Source organism: Silene latifolia, chromosome X (genome assembly GCF_048544455.1).
Source record: "Silene latifolia isolate original U9 population chromosome X, ASM4854445v1, whole genome shotgun sequence".
Taxonomy (NCBI): domain Eukaryota; kingdom Viridiplantae; phylum Streptophyta; class Magnoliopsida; order Caryophyllales; family Caryophyllaceae; genus Silene; species Silene latifolia.
Genome location: NC_133537.1, coordinates 174297354 through 174303239, shown reverse-complemented (window position 1 = coordinate 174303239; position 5886 = coordinate 174297354). Strand labels below are relative to the sequence as shown.

General features: G+C 41.7%; 1 non-coding gene across 1 annotated transcript; it reads right to left on the bottom strand.

Moving 5' to 3' along the window:
- Positions 1–5334: 5334 nt before the first annotated feature.
- LOC141624808 (small nucleolar RNA R71) lies at positions 5335–5443 on the bottom strand. The gene has a single exon (XR_012534612.1). It is a non-coding gene; the product is annotated as a small nucleolar RNA R71 (small nucleolar RNA).
- Positions 5444–5886: the final 443 nt, after the last annotated feature.

Genomic DNA, 5886 nt, shown 5'->3' with positions numbered 1-5886 from the left:
TTTAAATTGGCGGTTTTGATCGCCGTTTGCTTGAAAATTCTCGAAAATAGTGAATTTAAATTTTCACTATTTGATTGGAGGGACGGTTTATGTGCCGTCGCTTAAAGCTTCTGAAAATAGTGAATTTGAATTTTCACTATATGTTTTTTGAGAAAAATGACGACCTTTAATATCGTCAAATGGAAATTCGAAGTTTGTTATGTGGAAATTGGGCTAAAGCCCAAATTTCGCTGAAAAAGCAAGGGACGCCTGATTGAGGCACGGGCCACCTGGTGAATCAAAGGGGCTTCCCTATTTTCTGTAAAAGACGCGAGGTCAGGCCGCATATCATTCATAACCTCGTCTTCTTCATTTCGACAAAACAAAGCTAAAAATCGCCATTGAAGGACCTTCTTGCTTGTTCGAGTTCTTGCCTTTATCAACAATGTCATCTCAAGGTAAGTATTTCCTCTTGAATCCATTCAAATTCGTTGATTTTTAGCTTGATTGAATTAGGGCGAATTTTGCCCTAAAAATCGAATTGGGCGTTTTTGATTGAGCCTCTTTCGAGTGAAATTGACGCTTGCATTAGGTTAGAAACCTGTTTAGTAGTATAGGGATGCTTTTAGTTTGCATTTTGGTCCCTGTTCCCGCTCCCTAGGCTCGAAAAACGTGAGTGAGGCGAGAAACCGTCCCATTTCACAACGCCAAGTTTATTTGTTTGGGTAGTGGGTCCCACTAGGTTGCATTGTAGTTGGAAAAACCCGTATTTGCCATTTAAGGACCTTCGTTGGATGCTTGTGGGCAAAATTGGATTTTTGCCTTTTGCGACGGTCATACGTCTGACAAAATAAGCGCCTGTTTGGGCTTGAATTGAGTCAGTTTGCCTTGAATTGGACCTTATTGGTATTTTAGGTCACCTTGAGGCGTGATAAAATCACGTTTGCCTTTTTGCGGTCGTTTTTGAATTTTTGACCGGTTTGGGCTCAAATTAGCGTATGAATTGCCTTTTTGAGCCGTAGAAAAATCCCCATTGTGTCGGGAATGTACTTTGGGTTGTTGGCGGACCTTGTAGGGGTCTTGAAATGCCGTTTTTGTGATTTTGACTCGTCTTTCGCTTGAAAAGAGGGGCGAGTCATTTTTGTGTTTTTTTTGTGAACCGTTTTGTTTGGTTGGATTTTGGGCGGGATTGCCCTTGTTTTTTGCATTGCAGGTTGTTTTTGTTTTTGGATTTATCCATTTCATGCCGTCGTAATGCCGAAATTCCGGCTGATGTTTTTTTGTTGTTGCTTTTTGATCGCAGGGTATTGTCTGGGACCTATGGGGTCCGTCATTGAGGCTTTGGAGGAGGAAGTCGATCCTGGAGGGGTTCTAGCGGCCGAGGAGGCTGCCGTATTTGAGGCGGTGGTGGAGGATGCTTCCGTAGAGGAGGAGAGGCGGCTGATATAGCCGGCTTGTCCTTTTCGTTGTGGCTCATAGACAGGGTGGCTGATGAGTGGGGTTCAGTATCGGAATGGTGCATCGCATCATGGTTATGGGCCTCCTCATTATCCGAAGTCTGGAAGACACAGTCTTCTTTTTTGTCGTGGAGCAGGAGCAGGGGGTTATCGTCATGGTAACCTCCTCTGCTTTCGTTGTTCCTCCTCTGTTTCCCATGTTGCTCCCTTTCTTTTCTGATAGGAAGGGTAGGGAGTGCTTAGTTCGGTAGGTGGCGGATAGCCCCCAGTTCGTTGTCTTAGGCCAGTGTCTGTATGATAGACGTTTGTTTTAGGCTAGTGTCTGTATGATAGACGTTTGTTTTAGGCCATTGTCTGTATGATAGACGTTTGTCGATGTATTTTGCGTAAGGTGGTTTGTATATATGTGTTTTTGGACTGTGGTTTATTTTGTAATTTTTGGCTTTTTTGTGTTGTGTTTCGGAGGAGCGCTGTCGGCTGTCGATTCTCCTTTTAATGTTTGCACCAGTTCCTGCATCGTTAGTGTAGAAAACAAGCAACAGATAGCACATAGGCATAAATGTAAACACGTAAAAGCATTTGATTGAAAACAAAAATTAACCAAGATGACTTGAAGTTAAAATTTGAAATTTTGAAATGACTTTTGAAAATTCCATGACAAATCGTCACGTTCGGAATTCAAAAGGAATTGATTTGAAAATTTGAGCAATTAATTCATGTCGTGAATTAAATTGCGTCGAAATTATTGAAATTGACTCGAAAAATTCAAACTCAAATGGTCAGGGAAAGAATTTTAGAAGAGGATTTTTGCGAGTATATTTGATGTTTGATGTCAAGACTCGAATTTGTGAGCGCTTGAATTTTTGAGGAAAATTGATATCGTGTTATCAATCTTCGGTTTTGATTTTTGAATTGCGAAAAAGTGAAAATTTTTCGGAATTTCGACTGACATGGAAACGATCCATCGCGGATCGGGGCGACTAGCCCTTCCCCCCTTAAAAAAAGAAAGAAAAATCCTTATGTTTAAAGCTGCGTCATGGAAACCGTGTCGGATTTCGTAAAACGCGAAAACAAGGAAATGTGAGTGTGAGGAAACACAAAATATCCCGGATCATCCCAAAGAGGCGCGAGGTTCCTGGCGGGAGGTTTGAGGTGTCAGGAGAAAACACATGTTGAAAGAGACAAGTCAAGAGCGGGAATCCTGGAGATGGTCCAAAGAGGCGCGAGCAGCCTGGCGATGGAAGCCAGCTCTCCCCTTTTTCTGAAAAATGCGCTGATCATTTTTTATAAATAGGGATGTTTGCGCTTCATTGTTTCATCATCCGAAACACAAAATCATCTCTACAAAACCTCTTCTTCTTCCACAAAAATATTTCATGGATGTTTTTGAGAATGCCTGGCACCACATCCCGAAAAGCATCAACTCGTTTGCATGGGAGTTGGTCAATTGTTGGTGCTTCGCCAAGTTAAGGTGCAACCTTCGTTTCTTGAAGCATGTTCTCGGATTTGGGATTCGAAACACCATGTTTTCGTTTTCCCGAAAGGCGAGCTTTGTCCTCTTGCCGAAGAAGTTGGAGCCATTGGTGTGTGGCCGGGTTGCGCTCCTGTGCTTCCTCCGACTCGGTTGTGCTACAAGGAGAAATTCCGTTCCATGTTGGGCTTATCAACAAGCCAAATCAACTTTCTTCTTGCTCCACATGGTGTGGATATGTTGGCTCTTATCAACATCTTTTCAAACCGATTAGATGCTAATGTCTCGGAGGTGGCTAGGTGAAGGGCTCTTGCATTTTGCCTTGTCCATGTGTACCTCTTTGTTGATTTCTTGAAGAAGGAGGGGCCAAGATGCCATGGTAGCATGACCCTTATCCATGTGATTGAGCAAATAGAGCATAGTAGAGATCCATCGTGGTTGGTGCTTGGAAAGAGTATCCAAGCTTTGGACAAGGAAGGCTCTTGTGGAGAAGCTCCCTCTTTCGGATCCCCAAGGATCCTCCAAGGGTGGCTATTGGAGAGGCTAAGGTATGTAGAGCCTCCGGTTGATCCTTCTTCTTACTCCTTCCGTCACCTTACTGATACGTGCATATTCTATACACTTTATTTGCACTTTTGGCACGTATTTCCATGCATAATTGTTGGCTTAAGGCCACTATTTCTCCCGAAACGGTTTACTTTGCATTTTCTATGATTTATTGTAGGAATGAATGGAAGTGAGCTAATTCAAGCCTAAACCGTCCTCCGGAGGCAACTTCAGGGAAGCTTTGAAGAAGGGAGTTCGGATTCATCCACCTTGGGACGCGTGCATTGGAGTGAAGAGCTGATTTGAAGAGAGAAAGAAGCCCTTGCACAGCTCAGTCCAGTCGATCGACCATGCTTCACAGTCGGTCGACCAATGAAGTACATTAGACGCTACTAGACTGCTATCACCAGTCGATCGACCATGCTGACAGGTCGATCGACCAGTCTGCGAGCTGATATTGATTTTTCGTTTAAGACTTATAAAAGCCCAATTTGTTATTAACTTTTGGCATCTTTAATCAGTAGAACGCAACAATTATTAGGTTATGCTTTTCATTATTGAAGAACTTAGTTTTTAGATCTAGTTTTGGAGACGGAAAACCTCGAATTCGATTACGTTGTTCATCTTTTCAATTATTAAGTTTTATGCAAATTTCCTCTTCTTTTAATTCTTGATATTTCAATTCTTGTTTTACCAATTTAATTCCAGCAATTCATCTCTTGTCTTTTGTCTTTTATTTAAATTCAATCATGTTAATCTTGTTCTTTGTTATCAATTTAGCAATTGTTTTAGTTTTAGTCATGCGTAGCTAATTGTTTTGATTGGGAACGAGGTGAGCTATGGCATAAATAAGGATTGTTTGTTAGCATGAATTCTCCCGTATCGATCTTGTTGTCTTTTGATAAGCCTTTTTACTAGATTGAAAGATTAGTAATTAGAATTATCATTAGATTGGAATTTCCTTTGAGCGAAAGCTTTGAGAAATTTCGCGGAATTAGAAGACCGCAAGGTTAATTTGAGCATAGATCGAAAGGCTTGCTTATACCCCCTGAGACCGTATTATAGGATTTCTGCTACCTTATTGCCCTGACCATTGCCATGGTGAACCGAATTTCCCGATCTTCCTTTTATCTTGAAATTCTTCTTTAAGCAATTAGTCATTAGAATCAACCAATTTCAAAACTCCCCTTTTAATTGTTACTTCTATAGACTGAAAAATAGCAAACAAAATCAACCATGTCTCTCTGTGGTTCGACCCTTACTACCACTAGCTATAGGTTTAGTTTGGAATTATAAATTTAATTTTGATACAAAACGACGGTATCAAATTTTGGCGTCGTTGCCGGGGAGACGGTGTAATTCTGTTTGCTTTATTTTAGTTTATTTTTCTTGTCTCAAGGAACTTTGGTTCCTTGAGGCCGTTGCTTACCTTTACTTCTAGTTTTGCTTTTGCACAGTTAGAAGACAGGTTTTTGAGAGGAAGGCTTGAGTACTCTCAGTTCTGCAAATATGGCTACAATATATGATAATCTTCAGCCAAAGGAACACCATCTTCCAAAGGGGCACTAGTTACCTACCCCTACTACGGGTAACTTCGAATTTCGTTCCTCTTATATCGATTTAGTGGAGCGAAATCAATTTGCTGGTCTACCAGATGAGGACCCCTTGAAGCATATGGAAATTTTCACGGACTCACTCTTGTTCCATACCTATACCACCGGGGTGACTCGGATGAAGTAAAGGGGTTGATGTTCTTATACTCCTTGAAGGATTCGGCGCGAGATTGGTACCGCTACCTTGATAGGGTAGCAGCTGGAGTCACGGATTGGACATCTCTAGCATTAGCCTTCTACAAGAAGTACTTCCCACTTTCAAAGCCTGACGCCTTGAGAAACAAAATCACAAGTTTCCAGCAAGGAGTTGATGAGGATTTTTGTGAAGCATGGGGACGTTTCAAAAGTTTGGTCCGAGCTGTCCCTCATCATGGCTTCCAGCAGTGGTATCTTTGCAACTTATTCTACAATGCTTTATATGATGATTACAAGGTCATCCTGGACGCAGCTGCGAATGGTAGGTTTCAAAACAATACCGGTCAGAATAGAGGTTGGAACACTATTGAGGAAATGGCGGTCCATAGAGCTGAGTTTGGGAGTTCACGTGGGAATTCACGGAAGCAAAGTGATGAAATGAGTACCGTCGTGACACTCATTACTTCTATTACTGCCCGTCTTGAGAGGCTCGAGGCCTCTGAAGCTTCCAAGGAAAGAGTTGAAATTCCTATCCATAATTCAGATGAGACCGCGAAGTTGAGAGAAATGGTCCAAAATCTTTTGATTCAAGTGGCGAATATGGAAGCAGCCGGGATTGAGTCGTCAAAGAATTTTATGAAGCAGTTGGAGAATATAGAGGCTAAGCAAGTTGAAAATTCTTCAA